The sequence below is a fragment of the Peromyscus leucopus genome, chromosome 4, assembly GCF_004664715.2.
Source record: "Peromyscus leucopus breed LL Stock chromosome 4, UCI_PerLeu_2.1, whole genome shotgun sequence".
NCBI classification, from domain to species: Eukaryota; Metazoa; Chordata; class Mammalia; order Rodentia; family Cricetidae; genus Peromyscus; species Peromyscus leucopus.
In genome coordinates this window covers 67244536-67263601 of record NC_051066.1, presented here as the reverse complement: position 1 = coordinate 67263601, position 19066 = coordinate 67244536, and the positions used below count along the sequence as shown (strand labels likewise).

At 41.9% G+C, this 19066-nt stretch overlaps 1 protein-coding gene across 2 annotated transcripts in view; it reads right to left on the bottom strand.

The window, feature by feature from the left end:
• Ckap5 (cytoskeleton associated protein 5) overlaps positions 1–10986 on the bottom strand; it is a 113603-nt gene extending 102617 nt beyond the window's left edge. Inside the window, exon 1 of one of the 2 annotated variants that reach the window (XM_028878914.2) lies at positions 10898–10986. The gene's annotated coding sequence lies outside the window, so the exon portion shown is untranslated. Of the gene's footprint in view, positions 1–10648; positions 10717–10897 lie in introns of those variants that run through there. The other variant, XM_028878918.2, reaches the window with a different exon arrangement.
• Between the last annotated feature and the right edge of the window lie 8080 nt (positions 10987–19066).

The window sequence follows — 19066 nt, the reverse complement described above, 5'->3', positions numbered from 1 at the left end:
CTATACCAACAATCTATATGGATCAACAAAAGTACTGTTAGAACAACCCAAAAATGTACCCTTAGATACACTGTCAGAGTTTTCTATGTTTTAAAAAGAATTATTCTTTTTATTTTTTGGTTTTTTGAGACAGGGTTTCTCTGTGTAGTTTTGGTGCCTGTCCTGGATCTTGCTCTGTAGACCAGGCTGGCCTTGAATTCACGGAGATCCGCCTGGCTCTGCCTCCTGAGTGCTGGGATTAGAAGGCATGCTCCAACACTGCCCAGCAAATTATTATTTTGAATTATGTCTAAGTATTTGTGTGTGTCTGTGTTGGGTATGTGAACACGCATGCAGGTGCCCAGGGAGGCCATTAGAGGATGCCAGATCCCCTGAAGCTGGAGTTACGTACAGGCAACCATGAGCCACTTGATGTAGATGACTGGAAGTAGCAACTTCCTCAAGACAAAAACATTCTATTTCCCAGGGAACTTCCTTAACACAAAAGGTAAACAACTCAAAATAGCTTCAGGGAAGTCCCTAAAACTGACCAGATTGATTAGGTCCTCCTGTCCCCAAGACTACATGAGAAAAGTTTGTTGAGAGCCACTTTCAGACAAGACAAGCTGCAAAGAAGACTTTAAGACCAGCCAGGCTGCCTTGAAGAGGTTTAAACCAAGTGTCACTGGGGAAAGGATACTCTCCAATCCTGTACCCAAGGTTCTCAACGTTTTAGAGTTGCCACCTGTGCTGGAGTGGGCTTTGATAACGCAGCTGTCTTTCAGTCATTTCTGCTCCTGTAAGTAACCCCAATAAAACTCACTGATTCACCAAGCTGAACTTTGGTATCATCCATACTGTGGTTGCCATGGTCTCATTATGTAGGGTGAATAGGCATGTGTATGAATTTCCCCAGGAAAAGTCTTGTCACACAACATGAACTCAGGTCCTCAAGGAGCAAAAAGTGCTCTTAATCTCAGGACCAACCCTCCAGCTGCCAAACTGGCTTTTCAATATTCAGATGGACTTTCCTATGGATTAAATACAATTTTAAAATAATGTCTTCATATAGCAAGTCACATTAAACATCTTTATTTTCAAAAGTGTAATTTTCTAGAAGACAAGAAGAAACTATTAATAAAATTTAAGAAACATAAATAATACGCCCCATGTTACAAATACTAAAAGCTTTAAGAAAAAGAGGGTCTGGAGGCCAGCGAGACAGCTCAGTGAGTAAAAGTGCTTGCTGCCAAGCATCATGACCCGAGTTCAATCTCCAGTACCCACAAGGTAGAAGGAAAGGAAAGATCTGGTTCCTACAAGTTGTACTCTGACCTGCATACACACTAATAAATTATTAAAAACCTTTAAAAAAAATAGGTCTAGAACTTTTGTACATCTTGGTAATCATGTAAACTGTTCACACACACACACACACACACACACACACACACACGAAAAACATTAAATATTAACAACCATTTCCAATAGAATTGAAAAGAGAACACAAACTGACAAATAAATGCTGACAGCAGGACTTATAATAGTCTCAAAATTGACAAATACTCATCAACTTATAAATGAGGCAAACAAATGTGGTATAGCCATATAATGGAGTATCATACAGTCATGAAAAGGAATAGAGTGATGGTGGCGCACACCTTTAATCCCAGCACTTGGGAGGCAGAAGCAAGCAGATTTCTGTAAGTTTGAGGCCAGTCTGGTCTACAGAGCTAGTTCCAGGACAGTCAGGGATACAGAGAAATCCTTTCTCAAAAAACAAAACTAAAAGGAATAGAGTAATGATACATGCTACAACATGTATGAATCTCAAATATTATTCAAGGAGAAAGATGTCAGATACAAAAGGACATGTGTTGTATGATTCCACTGTTATGGGGTATTATAAAGTAGTTGCTAGGGAATGAGGGGGAATGGGAAGTGACTGATAAAAGGTACAGAATTTTCTTCTGATGGAGTGACAGAAACATTGTGGAATTAAGACAGTGATAGTTAACATGTTTTGTGAATGTTAGAAGCTACAAAATAAGTTTCATGGTACAGGAATTATATACTTTAAGAGTGTACAATTTATATATATATTAACAAGAGACAATTTTTAAAAAGCCATTGCATACTCACTAAAGAGGTACTCTACAGCCAGAAAATAGCTATTAATAGTTACACAGATGAATCTATCAGTCCACGATGGGGAGCATTAATTACTTAATATATTGTACAGCAATACAAGCCCAAACAATGTATCTAGAGGCACATTCATCTGTAGTTAAATAAAAAACTAAGGAGCGGCTATGCTGGAAGCTCAACATAGAAGAGGCAAGGAAGAGACTGAAAAATGGCTCAGCAGTTAAAAGCACTTGTTCTTGCACAGGACCCAGGTCCAGTTCCCAGCATCCACATGTCAGCACATCACTTTCTGTAGCTCCAGTTCCAGGGGATCTGACACTCTATTCTGTCCTCCATGGGCAGCATATACTCACATGGTACAGACACATACATTCAGGCAAATCACCCATACAAATAAATAATAATTTTGTTTGTTTTCAAACGGTCTCTATATAGCCCTGGCTATCCTAAGACTCACCAGGTAGACCATGTTAGCCTCAAACTCACAGAGATGTGCCTGCCTCTGCCTCCCAAGTTCTGGAATTAAAGCCATGTAACTATACCCATTTAAAAAACAAACAAACAAAACCACCACCACCACAACTAAAAACCCAACATCTTTTTTTTTTTTTTTTTTTTTTTTTTTTTTTTTTAAAGAGCACTGGATGCTCTTCCAGAGGGCCCAGGTTTGATTTCTAGCACCTAAATGGTGGCTAGCAACTGCCTATAACTCCAGTTCCTAGAATCTTCTGGCCTCTTCAAAGATTGAATGCATGTGGTAGTACATACACATACACACAGGCACTCATATACATAAATAAAAATTACAAAGAAGGGCAGGGAATATAATCAGGAATACAAGAAAGGAGATTTGCCTGTCCATTGGTAATGATTTAGTTCTTTAGCTGAGGATAGGAAACAGGTGCTTGTTTCTTTTTAAAATGATAGCATAATTATTTTTAATATATAAGACACCATGGAGATTTAAAATAGGAGAGACTTTGCTTCCAACTAAAAGGATCTTATAATATGAAAACATACTCTGCAGTGTTTAAGCACAAGTGTAAAGTAAACTGTTTTTAACCTGAAAGGCATAATGGGAGGGAGGAAAGGGAGGAAGAGAGGGAGGGAGAAAAAGAGATTGAGAATATTCCACAACTTCTTCCCTATCATTAACTGTCACACTTCAGAGAAGTCAACTAATCTTCAAGACTTTAGTATTCTCATGTATAAAACTATGTACACGTTTGTATTGACCTCTAAAATACTATGAAATGGTACTTGACAAGTTATTTACATCCAATAAATAAGGTGTTTTCAATGTCAAGTTTCTCAGTAAAAACAAACAAAAAACCAAAACTGCAGTAGCACTGGCAAAAATCACAGTCTACTTTCTACCCTTGTTTAAATTATTATGAAGAAATGATGGTTTGCTTTATTTTAGCTTTATAGAAAAGTAACAATCCAAAAAACTTGCTGGAACTCCAACCCCAGGGGGATCTAACTCTTCTGGCTTCTTTGAGCATCTTCATTCATGTGTCTCCACTCCACCACACAATAAAAATAAGAAAAATTAATCCAGGCTGCTGGTGGTGCTATACACCTTTAATCCTAGCCCTCTGGGAGGCATGAACACATTCTGAAGAAACATGATAATCAACAGCTGTTTCTCTAACCCCTGAAGATTCAATGCCAACTAGGAACATTTCAAACAGTTTCCACCAGATTGTTTTGGTATTAAAGCCTTGGTAAACTCCATAGTAAGGGTCCTAATAATTAAGGCCAGTCCATACTACCTACTGTACTCTTGTCTACTGCTCTCTTCTGCTGCTGTCAACACCTAGAGATACAAAAACTGTCAGAGCTTAGAGTTTCTCCTTACTCACCATGCTGTATATTCAAGTAGACAAAAGAATTCCACAGTTAGTTGACTGGTAACAACACATGGATATCACATACCCCTGATATGATGGTATTCTTTCAAAAAAAAAAAAATACACGTAACCCTAATCTAATCATGAGAAAAACATCAAACACAAAGGAAGTAGCATTCTACAAAGTAACTTTTAACAAGTTCCCTTGGGGCTGTAGAGATGGCCTGGAGGTTAAGAGCATTGGCTGCTCTTCCAGAGGTCCTGAGTTCAATTCCCAGCAACCACATGGTGGCTCACAACCATCTATAATAAGATCTGGTGCCTTCTTCTGGCATGCAGACAAACATGCATAAATTTATATATTTTTTTATAAATCTATAAGTAAATTTATAACAACAACAACAAAAAAAAAAGACATTGTCAAATGATCTTTTAAAAAGTTTCCTTAAAATCAAGGTCCTGAAGACAAGGGAAGACTGAGAAACTGCCCAAGAGCAGAAGAGGCAAGGACAGAAGACCACTAGATGTAATGTGTTGCCCTGGACTGGACCTTGAAACACAACTAGGGTATGAATAGAACATCTGTTGAAATCCAAATGAAATTCAGTGGGTTTTTTTTGATGGTTTGTTTTTTGTTTTTCAAGACAGGGTTTCACTGTGTATCTCTGGAACTAACTCTGTAAACCAGGCTGGCCTGGAACTCAAGAGATTCATTCACCTGACCTCTGCTTCCGAAGTGCTGGGATTAAAGGTGTGCACTACCACCACTACTACCACCACTACTACCACCACTACTACCACCACCACTACCACCACCACCACCACCACCACCACCAGGCTGAAATTCAGAGAGATGGCTCAGTAGGTGAAGGCATCTGACCGCACACCTGATGACTCAAATTCAATCCCAGTTATCATCCTGGTAGAAAGAGAACAAACCCTGAAGGTTGTCCTCTGACTTCCACTCAGACATTGTGGTATGTACACCCAAACACATAGTCCAGTGGTTCTCAACCTTCCTAATGCTTCAACCCTTTAAAATTCCTGGTTGTGGTGACCCCAACCATAAAATTATTTCATTGCTACTCTGTAATTTTTCTACTGTTATGAATCATAATGTAATCTGATATGCAGGATATCTGATATGTGACCCCTGTGAAAGGGTCATTCAACCCCCAAAGGGGTCATGACCCATAGGTTGAGAAGTGCTGACATAAAGAAACCTATACCCATGAAATAAAATAAAAATAGCAGGGCATAGTGACACATGCCTTTAAACTTAGCATTAGGAAGGCAAAGACAAGCAGATCTGTGAGTCTGTCTACATAGTAAGTTCCATGATAGCCAGAGCTATGTGGAGACCCTGTCTCAAAAAACAAAAACAAATATAAATAATAAAATATATCGTTGGTTTCTTACCTTGACAATTGTACCATGTAAGATGTTAACAAGAACGTAGATAAGAGGAACTTAATTCTATGCATCAGTTTTGCAATAAATTTTTTGCTTAAATCTAAAATAAAAAATTAATTTTTAAGTTTCCTTTTAATATAACTATCACTCTCAAAACATCAATATCATGAAAAACAAAACTTTTTTTTTTCCCCCAAGACATTGTTTCTCTGTGTAACAGTCCTGGCTCTCCTGGAACTCACTCTGTAGACTAGGCTGGCCTCACAGAGATCCACCTGTCTCTGCCTCTCGAGTGCTGGCCGGTGCCACCACAGCCTGGCAAAACAACATTTTTAAAGATAGGAGCACATTACTACTAGAATGGTTAATAAATAAATAAATGAAAGAAATTGTTAAAACTAAGTACAGTCAAGAATGTGGAGCAATAGGAAACCCTATTCATTATTGATGAGACTGCAAAGCAGTACAGCCACTTTGAAAGACAGTTTGACAGTTTCTTACAAAACCTAAACAAAGTCTTATCATGTAATGCAACAAATTTACCCAAATGAAATAAAAACTAGGTTTTTACTAATAAACATAGTCCTGAAAATGTTTATTAGCAGCTTTGTTCATAACTGCTAAAAGCCAGAAGTGACTACAATATTCTTCCAAAGGTGAGTAAATGTGGTTCGTTCATAAAGTATCATTCATCAATGAAAATAAATTAGCTATCAAGCTTTGAAAAGATATAGAAGCTCCTAAGTGCCAGTGTGATGTTGAACACCTATAATCTTAGCACTTCAGAGGTAGAGGCAGGAGCATCAAGAGTTTTATTTACACAGTAAGTTCAATGCCAGTCTAGATTACAAGAGTCTCGAAAAATAAACAAAAAAATCTATATGAGCCTAAATCCTACAGCGAAGTTAAAGAAATCAGTCTGAACAGTACATAAGGTATAATGATTCTAATTATACATGACATTCTGGAAGAGGAAAAGCACAAAGACAGTAAAATGGCTGCCAGAGTATGAGAAAGGAACAAATCAGTGAAATGATGAGTAAAACTATTCTTTACTATTTTTGTTGTTGTTGTTTTTTAACTTGTAACACAAGTGTCTAACAGCACAGGAGAACACAGGCCCCATGCAGACAGCAGTCCGGGGCCATACCAGTCCTTCTGTCTCACAGTGCTAAAGGCCTTTATTATGAGGGCCTAGGCACGTCTACACAAGTCACACAAACATAAATCTACAATTTTCTAGTTTTCTTAGTGGAAGACTTCTGAGCTAATCTGTTGAGATACTGTTCACATCCAAAACTACAGAACACACACAGAACACACCAAAAACCATTTATTTAGTGTATGTGTATATATACAAGTGCACCAGTACAGCATGCATGTGGAGATCAGATGTGAAAGTTGGTTTTCCTACCATATGAGTCCTGAGGATATAGAACTCAGGTCCTAAGTCTTGGTGGCAAGCACCTTAACCCACTGAGCCATCTAACCACCCTGGGCTTGTTATTCTTAGACAAGGGGCATCTAGCCCAGACTGTCTTCAAACTTGCCAAACAGTCAAACTTGAGCTCCTTCTCCTCCTGCCTCTACCACCTAAGCACTAGCAGGTGTACTCCACCATGCCAAACTGACCTACTTTATTCCAGGCACTGTATGAAATACTAATATACTTCACTTCTGTGAGGAATTCTGGCACAAACAAAAACCAACATATCAAATAACAATCAACGAAACAGAAAAATGAGGTGAAAAGCACCAAGACAGCTATTCTAATTGAGAACTTAGAAAAATGCTTCTTTAAGGAGTTGACATATGAGTTGAGATGTGGATTAAGCCTGTTAACACAGGCTTGAGATAATAAAGGCAGAGTGGGGTGGGAGGTTCTAGGCAGAGAACAGAAAAAGTGAAGGCCAAAAGGAGAGTTTATTAGGTAGGGAGGACAAGTGCACTGATAAGAATAATCTAAGTAGGGTTAAAGAGATGGCTCACTTAAGAGCATTTGCTGCTCTTGCACAAGACACGAGTTCTATTCCCAGCATCTACATGGTGGTTCACAATCACCTGAAAGTTCAGTTCCAGGGGGCCCAACACCATCTTCTGATTTCTGTGGGCACCAGACATGCAGGTGGTACACATACATACATGCAGGCAACACACATAAATAAAATAAATAAATGTAAAAATTAAAAAAAAAGAACCTAAGTAACACCTTTGAGCTCAAGATGTAAGAATGACAATCATCTAAACGGCAACCCTCTTCAACACTGACCACCAAGAAACAATCACAATTAGATTAGCACCTCAAGATCTCAATTTTAAAGCTGCTATGGTGATGCAGGTCTGTAAATACCAGCATGGAGGTGGCAAAGGCAGGAGGTTTACCACAAATTCAAGGTCATCCTAATCTACTTAGTGGGTTTCAGGCCACCCAGGGATACAGAGCAAGATGCTATCTCAAAACAATACACAACTGCCATTTTTACCTCACCCTTGTCCTACCACTCACAGCTACCCATAAGGTAAACACTGTATTTTCAACTGGCTCCCTAAAATATTGCCATTCCTGTCATCTGCTCTTGAATTTTTTTAAAAAGTCATTACTTTATATAGAATGACCATAAGAACATAGACCCTAGCTACTAAGTTGGATTCAAATTCAGGTTCTTTAAGTCATATGACCCCAAGCAAGTTGCATAATCTTTCATAGTTCCCTCAGGAGTAAAATTCTGACAGTTAAAAAAGATAAAACATGACACACAGAAATCATCCATTAAATATTAGCTACTGCTAGTAAATGTATTTAGAATTTACTTTGTTCAAGGCCCAGGGCTGAGCTAGAGGGATTATAGAAACTATAATTTGCTATAGTGAATTGTTTGAAAGATAAATCTGTTAAACTCCCTTGAGTGCTTTTTTTCCTGGCTCACAAATGTGTTCCTTGAATCTAGAATAATGTTTAATATCTAGCAGACATCAATCTCAGTAGAGACAAGATAACCTGGCTTTACTAGAATATAAAGTTTTCATTTGTTCTTCTTGGGATTTTGCTACTGTTTTTTGAGACAGTCTCACTCTGTAACCCAGTTTGGCCTGAAGTTCACTATGTAGCCCAGGCTGCTCTCATGCTCATAGCAATCCTGCTTTAGCCTTCCACATACTGGAGTTAAGGCGTGAACCACCATGCCCGGCAAGTCTTCACAGTCAAGATTTTCACCACTAGGAGCTGGAGAAACAGCTCAGTGTTAAGTGCACTTGCTGCTCTTGCAGAGGACCCAAGTCTGGTTCCCAGCACCCACATGTCTGCTTATGAGCATCTGTAACTCCAGTTCCAGGGGATCCAATACCTTCCTCTGAAGTCTGTGGGACAGGCACATACACACATATAGACAGAACACCCATAAACACAAATTAATCTTTTTTAAAAAGATTTTAACACTATCCATATATATATATATATATTTTATTTTCTGTGCATTGGTCTTTTGCCTGCATGTATTTCTGCATAAGGTGTTGGATCCTGGAGCTACAGACAGTTGTGAGCTGCCATTGTGCATGCTGGGAATTGAACCTGGATTCCCTGGAAGAGCAGTCAGTGCTCTTAACCACTGAGCCATCTCCCCAGCCCAGAAGTTAATTATTTTTAATTGCTTTCTCCAAATCCAAGTGTTCATAATATTAAGGTATTCATCTATTCATCACTAAAACTGAATTACCACACACCACTCTTCATAACTCAAAGTTGATGATTCCAAACTTTAAAAATAATACAGAAAATTATATGGCATATTGCTATGGAATACCTTTGCTTGACACCTCCTTAAGTGAACAGTATTAAAAACTACTTGTGTAAGATTTGGGGATCAGAGAGGCAGCTTAAAGGGTGTTTTCTGCTAAGCTGGACAACTGACATTTGATCACCAGAACCTACATGATGGAAGGAGAGAACAAACTCCAGAAAGCTGTCTGACATCTGGCTATGGACACACCCAGCCTCCCACACACAAAATAAATGTAAAAGCTCTTTAAAAATATTTATGTGTATAGGTGTTTTGTCTGTGTACATGTATGCAGTGCCCGTGGACACCAGAAGAGGGTGTCGGACTCCCTGGAACTGGAGTTTACAGATGGCTGTGAGCCATCATGTGGGTGCTGGGACTGGACCCAGGTCCTCTGGAAAAGCAGTGTCCCTAAGTACTGAGCCATCTCTCCAGCCCCATGTTAAAAAAAAAAAATTAAAAACGTTGTGTACAATTTTTTCATTACAAGTTTACTACCTTGATTTAATTGATGTTGGCAACTAAATTGATTTGATTTTCTTCATACTAAACCTTACAGTTTGTCCAGTCCCTTTAGAAGTCTCAAATGACTGATTTATATTCTTGTTCTTTAGGTCATAGAAGGACTTTTCAGGGTGATGAAAATGGAGAAAAAAGGATTTCACCTTTCTAAAAATGAGTTTTCAGTTCTATAATTATGCATAATGTAAGACAAGCATCCTATCTGGGCCAAGATTTAATGCCTTGGATCCTAGGAGAATTAAGAGTCGTGCATAAATTTGGGGCAAGTTCTGCAAAAACCTCTATTGATGCTGAATCAGAAACTCATTGTTAAGATTCATCAACACGGATATATTCTCTAACACACAGCAGCCACTCTGGGAACATCTCTCTCATCATCTCCTATGCAAGAAACAAAATGGGATGCATTCAACCTCGCCTGGCAATTACCACGACTTCGGGCAGATCTCGCAGCAGCAGCAGCAGCAACAACAACAACGATTTGCTAAGAGCTCAAAAGTAAGGCTCTCATTCACCTAGCCTTACAGTGGCAAGGCCTGGCTAACCTACACTGCTGGCTATTGTACTGGTCCCCGAAACCGTCTCAGCTGCCAAATACCTCAACTCTGCTGACACTTTCTGAGGGAGAAAACCAAGGGGCGGGGCGGTGAATGGTCAGAATCGTTAAGGGGAAAAAAAAAATAAAATCCTCGCAGGTAGGGGACGCAGGGACGGAGACCGGCCCGGGCACCACGCTCTCTGGTCCGGCTCTGAGGCGACTAGGCCCTTCACACCCACCACAGCCCTCCCGGGCTCGCGTTCATTCATTTGACAATTCTGCGAGGCGCACTCCCCCCAGGGCCTGGCTCGCGGGGGCCCCCGCCCCAGTCTCGGACACCTCAAGCCTCCAGGCGCGGCCCGGCGCCGCCCGCCAACCCCCGGCGCGGCCAGGAGCGCCCCGCCGCGCGCTCGGCTCACCTGCATCCCAAGCCGGGGTCTCCAAGGCAAGCGAGCGCCCACGCCCCCACCCCTCTCCCGCCCTGCCAGCCGCGGGCTCCCCGGCCTCCGCCCCGCTTCGCCGCCTCAGACCTGCCGGGGTTCGCGAGACCGCGGCCGCGCGCAGCCGCCGAGGTGGGGGGGGCCCGCCCGCGGACGTGGGCCCCCGGGCGCGCGCGACGCCGGGTCCTCGGGGTCCGGGCTGCGAGGGGAGGCCCAGCGCCCACTCACCTCCGCCGGGTCAGAACCGAGGGCCTGCTCTAAGCCGTTTAAAAACCGCTTGGGCCGCCGCACACCCCGCAGTGTCCTCGTCGTTTATTGGTCCGCGGGAGACCGCCTCTCGTCCTCTCATTGGCCCGTTTGAAAGGGCTGCGGGCACGCGCCGCCTGCGGCCTTAAAGGGGCAGCGCGCAGCTGCGTGCCCGTGGGCTGTGCGGCAGGAGGGCGGCCAATGGCTACCGGCAGCTTCAGAACCGAGAGCGAAAGGTGTGTGGAAGTCTGTGCATTCCCAGCCACCATCGTGTTGCCTTTATCTAACTACGGACGTTTAAACTACGGCCCACATGTCTGCCTTTTTTTTTTTTTTTTTTTGAGAGCCTGCATTCGCCAATATTGATGATGCTGAGGGAAACAAGAGGCCACTGGGATGTGGTGGAAGGAGCCTCCCTCGAACGGAGACAGGATGCTAAATTATAGTATTCTCAGTTAACCTGGACCTCAGTTTCCTCCTGTAGGAGACGCAGTAATTGTTTTCCTGACAAATTTAATACAGCAAGGATTTAATACAGCAAGCTGAGTGTCTAGGAATGGCCTTTATGAACTGCAATACCTGCTGCAGATCCTTTTTATGGAAACGAGGCTTTCATTCTATGAAGTACGATGGTCAAAATTCGATTTTATTACAATGTATCTGTCTTATAGAGGGGTAGTGGTGCGTGGAAGTCAGAGGGCAACTGGGTGGGAGTTGGTTCTCTTCCTTCCACCTAGGGTTTCTGGAGCTCAAATTCAGTCCGCCAGACTTGGCGGCAAACACCTCTGCCGTTTTGACGGCTCTGTTCTATTTTTTGAGACAGGGTCTCGCTCTGTAGTCCAGGCTAGCTTGGAACTGGCACTATAGACCAGGCTGCCCCAAATTTGGGACATCACTCCACCTCCACCTTCTAAGTACTGGGATTTACAGGCACATGCAACACCATACCCAGCTAAAATTCTTTCTTGAATCAATATCCAGCATTCTATGACTATTAAGTTATAATAAAATAATGATGTTTTCCTTACAAATTTAATTTAAGGATTTATTATAACAAGACAGAGGCAGGCAGATCTCTGAGTTCAAGACCAGCCTAGTCTACAAAGAGAGTTCCAGGACAACCAGGGCTACACAGAGAAACCTTGTTTCAAAAAAAAAAAAAAAGTTGGAGAAGAAAGATGTGAATATGGTGGTTCTCGGCACTCTAGGGATTGAGACAAGGCAAGCCTCAGCTATGTAGGGAGCTGGGAGCCAGCCAGGACTGCAGGAGACTGTCTCAGAACAAAGAATATTTGGAGAAGTAAATGTTCAACTTCACTGTTAATTTTGGGTGCAAATTTTTGGGAGAACACTTTTGAGATTGACAGATTCTCTGACCCAGTAATGCTATTAGGGGTCATTTATTTTACAGTTTTATGCACTTATGCAGAGAAAAATGTGTAAGAATGTTATTGAGTCACTGGGAAGTTAGAAAAAACAATCTGAAAATCACATGGCTGTCAAAATGAAACCTTTTACATCAATTATGGAATGTCAGGAGAACACTGTGCAGTTGTTCCAAAAGAACGGGGTGGATCGGGCTGGGGAGGCCAGCTCTGTAAGTGAAGTACGAGCCTGAGGCCCTGAGCTGGGATCCTATCACCTGGATCAGAACCAGGTGTGCTAGTGTGAGGCTGTAACCCCAGCCCTGGGGGCAGGGGCATGTGGACCCTGGGAGCTCCTCACTGGCCAGCCACTCCAGACTAAACAGTGAGCACCAAGAGAACCTGCCTCAAAATAGGGCGGAGGCCTGGAGAGTTGGCTCAGTGTAAAAGCACTTGCTACTTTGGATTCCTAGCACCTATATGGCAGTTCAAAACCATCTGTAACTTTAGTTCCAGGAGATCCAATATCCTCTTCTGAGTACCAGGTACACATGCAGGTGAAACACTTATATACATCCAATAATAAAATAAATCTAAACAAAAAGAAGAAGGTGAAGAGCTAACGCTGCCTGGAGGGCCAGCCTCCAGCAGCTCAGGGCTCAAAGGGTCACAACGACACCACATACTAGACTTTTTTATCTGAGGGGGTTACGGAAAAAGACACATTCTCTCTTGATGATTTCTTTCTCGATTCTTCTGTGTTCTTTCTGTGTTCTTCCTTTGTTGGTTGAAGAAAAAAGGCACCCCAAGATAAAATTCTAAGGCTTATATGGCAGCAGGAAGATCCAGCCTCTTCTGATGAACTGAATTGGACCGGACTGGGCTGGACTCTGAACAGCCATACAAAGGCGTTTTTATTGATTGTTCCACAAAGTATCTTCTCATACCAAGGTCCCTAATCTGAATTTACACATCTTACTGAAGAAGAGCATCACATGCCTCCATGACTCTAGTCCTTTATTTTGTATCATGTGCAATACACAATAATACAAGAGCCTCGGGTGTGCCTGAGGTGTCTTGTGACCAAAGTTATGGATGGCTGCAGAGCCCCTTCAGCAAAACAATCGCTGTTTTCCGTAAGGATTCTTCAAGGTCAAAGTACTTCTGAAAAACAGCTGTTCGTTCAAATACTTATCCTACACAGCGATTCTGCTAAATTCCTACAGAGTACGGGTAAAAAACATGTATTTTTTTCACAGCCAACTCTTTTGTTAGCAGGCTGTATATTGTGCTTACAAAGAAAGGATCAGCCATTTTACTATTTATCTTGAAAGTTAATCTTATAAGGAATCACAAACCTAAACTTTTATACATAAAAAACAATCAGGCAGCTGTACTTTAGATCTTAGGAGGGTGCATACCCATCCATCAATAGTTCTTTATACCAGGAGACTGAGGGCAGAAATGGGCACAAGGAATTAATCATCACCCATGATCATCAACCAATCCTAGCAAGAAAATAGGTCAGCTAGTAACGGTTGGGCTGCTTTGTATTTTTTACTTCAGCTATGTGTGCTAGTGAACTTCAGATTGTTTTCTGGGGTTTTTCAACTTAAAGCTATTGTCAAAACATCTGCTCTAACCTGAAGTTATTATAAGGCTTTGTTTCAGTTAATGATACACACCGAAACTTGTGACTTCATCTTTCAGCATTAAGATTAGAGGAATTTGAGGCAGCCTTGAACTTCAGTTGACACCTGCTGCTCCTCTGACATGGCCACTGACAAAGAGCAAGGAGGAAGACACCAGACATTGATCTCTGACCTCCACATGGGCACATAGGAACAATTATACTCACACACAGGTAGACATGCATGTATGCTCACAGAAAAGAACGTAGAAATTATATTTGTTGGAGTAGAAAATAAGAAATTTTATTAATTTAAAAATGCAAATTTAAGGAAAGTTGTATGAAATTTTTCATTTGTTTGTTTTTGTTTTTACATATGGCTATCAGTGTATATGTGTGAGTATGTATACGCCTGAAGATGCTTATAGTATTCCTGGAATCATAAGAAGCTTTATATAAGTGGACATGGAAAGAGGGAAATTAGTATTTTACCAGTGATATGGATGGGGTAAGGGGCAAGGAGCATGTAAATTAGCAGGCATAGAGACAAGAAAGTGCATTGTATATATGGGACTGAACTTAGGAATTTGAGGTTTTTGTTTGTTTTAAAAATTTTAGATTTCTTTCGTTTTGGGTTTTTTTTTTTTTTGTGTGTGTGTGTGTGTGTGTGTGTGTGTGTGTGTGTGTGTGTGTGTGTGTGTTTCAAGACAGGGTTTTTCTGTGTAGTCCTGGCTGTTCTGGAACTCACTTTGTAGACCAGGCTGGCCTTGAACTCAGAGATTCACCAGCTTCTGCCTGGAATTAAAGCCGTGGGCTGCCACCACCACTACCTGGTAGATTTATTTCTTTTATGTGTATGAGTGTTTTGCCTGCATGTGTATATATATATATAGTGACCAAGGAAGTCAGAAGAGGGCTTTAGATCTCCTGGAACTAGAGTTATGGATGATTGTGACTCACCATGTGGGTGCTAAGAATTGAACCCAGGTTCTCTGCGAGAGGGGCAAGTGCTCTTAAGCTCTGAGGCATTTCTTCAGCCCGGGGATTTGATTTACAAGAAAAGATTTATGTTGGGAAGTAATGAACACAAGATGGACTAAGAAAATTAGGTACAATTCATGGAGGGTTTGTAAACCAGGCTAAGAAGTATGTTATTAAGTAAGTTTTAGGGAACTATTGAAAGTTTCTGAATAAGGGAGTGACAGAAGTCAGGAGTGTATTTTAAGAAAGTTAGTTTCTAAGTAAGGGTTGGAATCCTGGTTTGGAGTCTAATATAACATCAGTGAAAAGGATGAGCATAGATTCAAGAAGAGTGAGAGGTTTGGCAACCAATTAGATTTGGTGCAAAGGCAAGGGTGGATCCTATCTAGAAAAAAATGAGCCAAAGAAAGTGCTAGGATTAAAGCCCAGAGCTGGGGAGGGCGGTGGTTGCCCAAATGGAAGTGGGAAGTCAGGAGAGGCCTGCCTCAGGGGAAAGGAGGAGGGGTTCGTTCTTGATTGTTTACTCTCAGGTACCAATGAGACATTCAAATGGAGTCATCTAAGCAGGCTTAGGAAACAATAACCAAATGGAAGCTGGGAGGCTAGGTCAAGTCTTAAGTGGTATTGATTTGGGAGTTGCTTTCTCTAGAGTGGATGAGGGAGGCTACAGGAGGAAGAGAGTGGAATGAGTAATAGATGGGTGGTAGGAACAGAACTACATGTAAAGAAGGAGAGGGACTAGTCAAAGCAAACAGTAACCTTTGGAGACTAGACAGGACTAGACAGAAACAGGCTTCTCCAGGCATTGGCCATTGGTTTATATACATAAACATATATAGTTTATTTAAATATTATCAGACATAATCTGAAGAATACACATAAAGGATGTTGATGGTTACCTCAAATTTGCTCAATAAAGGATGTGTGTAGTATGAGTTCTGAAGAGTTTTAGAACAGAATGGTAAAATCTTTTTGTCTTCAACCTTATGTTAAAGGTGTGCATCTAAGATGTCTGAATTCATTCGCTTATACATTGACAAATATTTATTGAATTCCTAGTATGGAGAGGGATTGTTGTAGGCATTTGGAATAGTCAGTGAACAAAACAGGCACACACAAAAATTCCCTTCACTCAAGGAGCTCATGTTATAGTGAGGAGACATAATCAACACGAATAAATTATGCAGTATGTTCTTAGACTGTAATTTTATATACACACGTATATGTGTGTACTTGTAGAGGCCAGAAGTAGACATCTAGTGTCTTCTTCAGTTGCTCTCCACTACCACCCGCCTTTTTTTTTTTTTTTTTAAATACAGGCTCTCTTACTGAACCTGGAGCCCACCAATTTGGCTAGACCTGATGGCTAGCAAGCTCCAGGACTCCTTCTGTCTCCAAGTCTCCAGCACTGGGATTGCAAGCAGATATTACCATAGCCAGCTTTTTACGTAGGTGTTAGCACTAATGGTTGAACTCAGGGTCTTCCTGCTGCACGACAAGCACTCTGCTGGCAAGGCGTCTCCCCAGTTCCCCTTCGAGACCATGCAGCCATGGCTAGCCTGGAGCTTGCTCTGTAGACCAGGCTGGCCTTGAATTCACAGAGATCTGCCTGCCACTGCCTCCTGGGTGCTGGGATTAAAGGTGCACACCACCACAGCCTGCCTAGAACAGTAATTTTTAAAGGAGTAGTCAGTTTGGGTTTTGTTGAGATGATATTAGAGCTGATTTGAAGATGAAGGAGTTAGTCATGATTGTATGGAAAAGAGTCAGGCCTTTGTTTGAAGCATCCCTGACAGGTTTGGGAAACAGGGAGGCCAGTGTAGCTGGAGCAGATGAATAGGAAGTGGAGGGAGATGAATCTGATAGATAGTGGAGGAGAGAGAGTGGCGGGACTGCTGGAGTCTTGCAGAAGGCTACATAGTATCTTGTCAGTAGCAGGTGCTCAGGAAGTGTTTGGCCCAAATCACCTGTGGCAGCCCAGGATCATCATTAAACAGCACTTATCTGTGCACTTATTAGAGTTATTTGAGACTTCATCCCAGGGGCCTCCCAATGGTTCTACACAAGCGTAGCCTAGCACAGTACATAGCAGGGATCAGAGCGAACACTGTATTCTTGGAACCAGACACAGGAAATTCATGTCAAGTACTGTGGCTGCTGAGTAACTGTTAGGCATTTCCAAAAAGTCCATTAGGGTTGGAGCAGGTGCTCATTCGGTTGATAATCACAAACCGCATCCCAACCCTGGGATGTAGCTCCTTATTTCCAGCCTATGAGGAACAGCTTCAATGATTGAAGTCCTTCTGCCTTTGGTCGACATGCTCCTGAATAATCCTCTGGAGATGATGGTGACACTAATACACATCTCAAGTGGCTACAGGATTTGTGCTTTAACTGGGCTCCGAGATCATGAAGCCTTTCCTAGCATGCACTCTGTCACAGTTAATAGGTGCCGGTTAAATGAAGGAAAAAATAACCTTTTAAACAATGTCTTTCCTTTTCTAAGAGCCCGTTTTTCCAGCTCCCAAATTGCAGACTATTCCAGGGAACTTTGACCACAGAAACATCAGCCTCATAAAAGAGGAAGGAGGCAGAGGGAAAGACAGAAGCCTCATTAACTATCAACAATGGCTCTTAAACCACAGGGAAAGAGAGGCTATGTGAGTTCTTGGCTCTTCATGTCCAACAAAGTGAAACAAGTAGGTTAGGTAGCTTAGTAACTAACTTAACCTTGGGTTTAAACTCAGAATCTTAGGCTATCTGCATCTGTTTCAGCACTACGTTAAGGAATTCAAAGTTTGGAGCTGGAGTCTTAACTGGAAATAAAACTGTTCCCCTATGTGGAGCAGGAGAATGATCTAGAAGACAAATAAGTAGGCAAGCAAGGGAATGTTTGGAAACAGAAACCGGCTGAACACTTGGGTCATCTTTCTGAATGAGGAAAAGCCATAGAGTCTGAAAAAACACAAAAGAGACTCAATTGTTCTTCCCCTTTGTGTGGCGGCAGTGCTGAGGGAACAGCTCAGGCCTCTGTGCCCACGCTAGGCAAGAGGTCTATCAGTAAGCTACATCCCCAGATCCTCGACCGCATTTCCTTTGTAATTATGCCCGTAAATAGAAATCCGAGAACTCTTCAAATGTTAGTACCCTCAGCTCTTGCAAACGCTGCTAAACTGCTCATCATCACTGCCTTTCGGTTTCCTGTAGGCCTAGGTTTGGATAAGTGTCAACTCATGTCACAAAGAACTTCCTACCAGGGTCTGAGATGCTCATCGGGTAAAGCTGCTTGCTGCCAGGACTGACGGCCTGGGTTCCCAAGTCACAGAACTGATTCCCAGTTTCTCCTCTGACTGCCTTATACATGTGTGCAATGTCGTGTGTGTGTGTGTGTGTGTGTGTGTGTGTGTGCGTGCGTGCGCGCACGCACGCGCACACACGCACACACGATCAATATAAAAATTCTCTTCACTAGACCATCTTAATTAGAGTGTCCTATGGGCCACAGACCTTTTCATCTTAGGTTCCACCCTTTTTTCTTATAATACTGAAGGCAGTGACCTCATTTCAAATGTAATTTGTAAAAATATGGTTAAGGTTTGTTTTGTTGATTTTTTTAAAAAAATGTGTATGTACCTATATGTGCACTCTATGCTTTCAATGCCCAAAGCAGCCAAAGTCAGATTCCTTGAAACTGGAATTACAGGTGGTTGTGAGCTGCCATGTGGGTGCTGGGAATCAAACCTGAGTCTTCTGTAAGAGAAAGCACTCTTAACTGCCAGGCTATTTCTCCAACCCGTTTTGATGTTTTAAAAAAATATATTTACTTTTATTTTATATGCATGAGTGTTTTTGTCTGCCTATACCACGATTGTGCCCGGCACAATCCAGAAGAGGGCGTCAGATCTCCTGGGAACTGGAGTTAACAGGTGGTTGTGAGTCACGATGTGGGTATTGGGAATTGAACCCAGGTCTTCTACAAGAGCAGCAAGTGCCCTTAATGGCAGAGACATCTCCAGCTTGTTTTCTTCATTTATGAAGACAAGTCTTACTAGCCTAGGCTGGCCTCAAACTCAGAATGTTCCCGTCTCAGCCTCCAGAATGCTGGGATTACAGGCACATGCCACCACTAGTGGGTATGTGATGGATATGTATTTGTGTGTGTACTACATGGAGGCC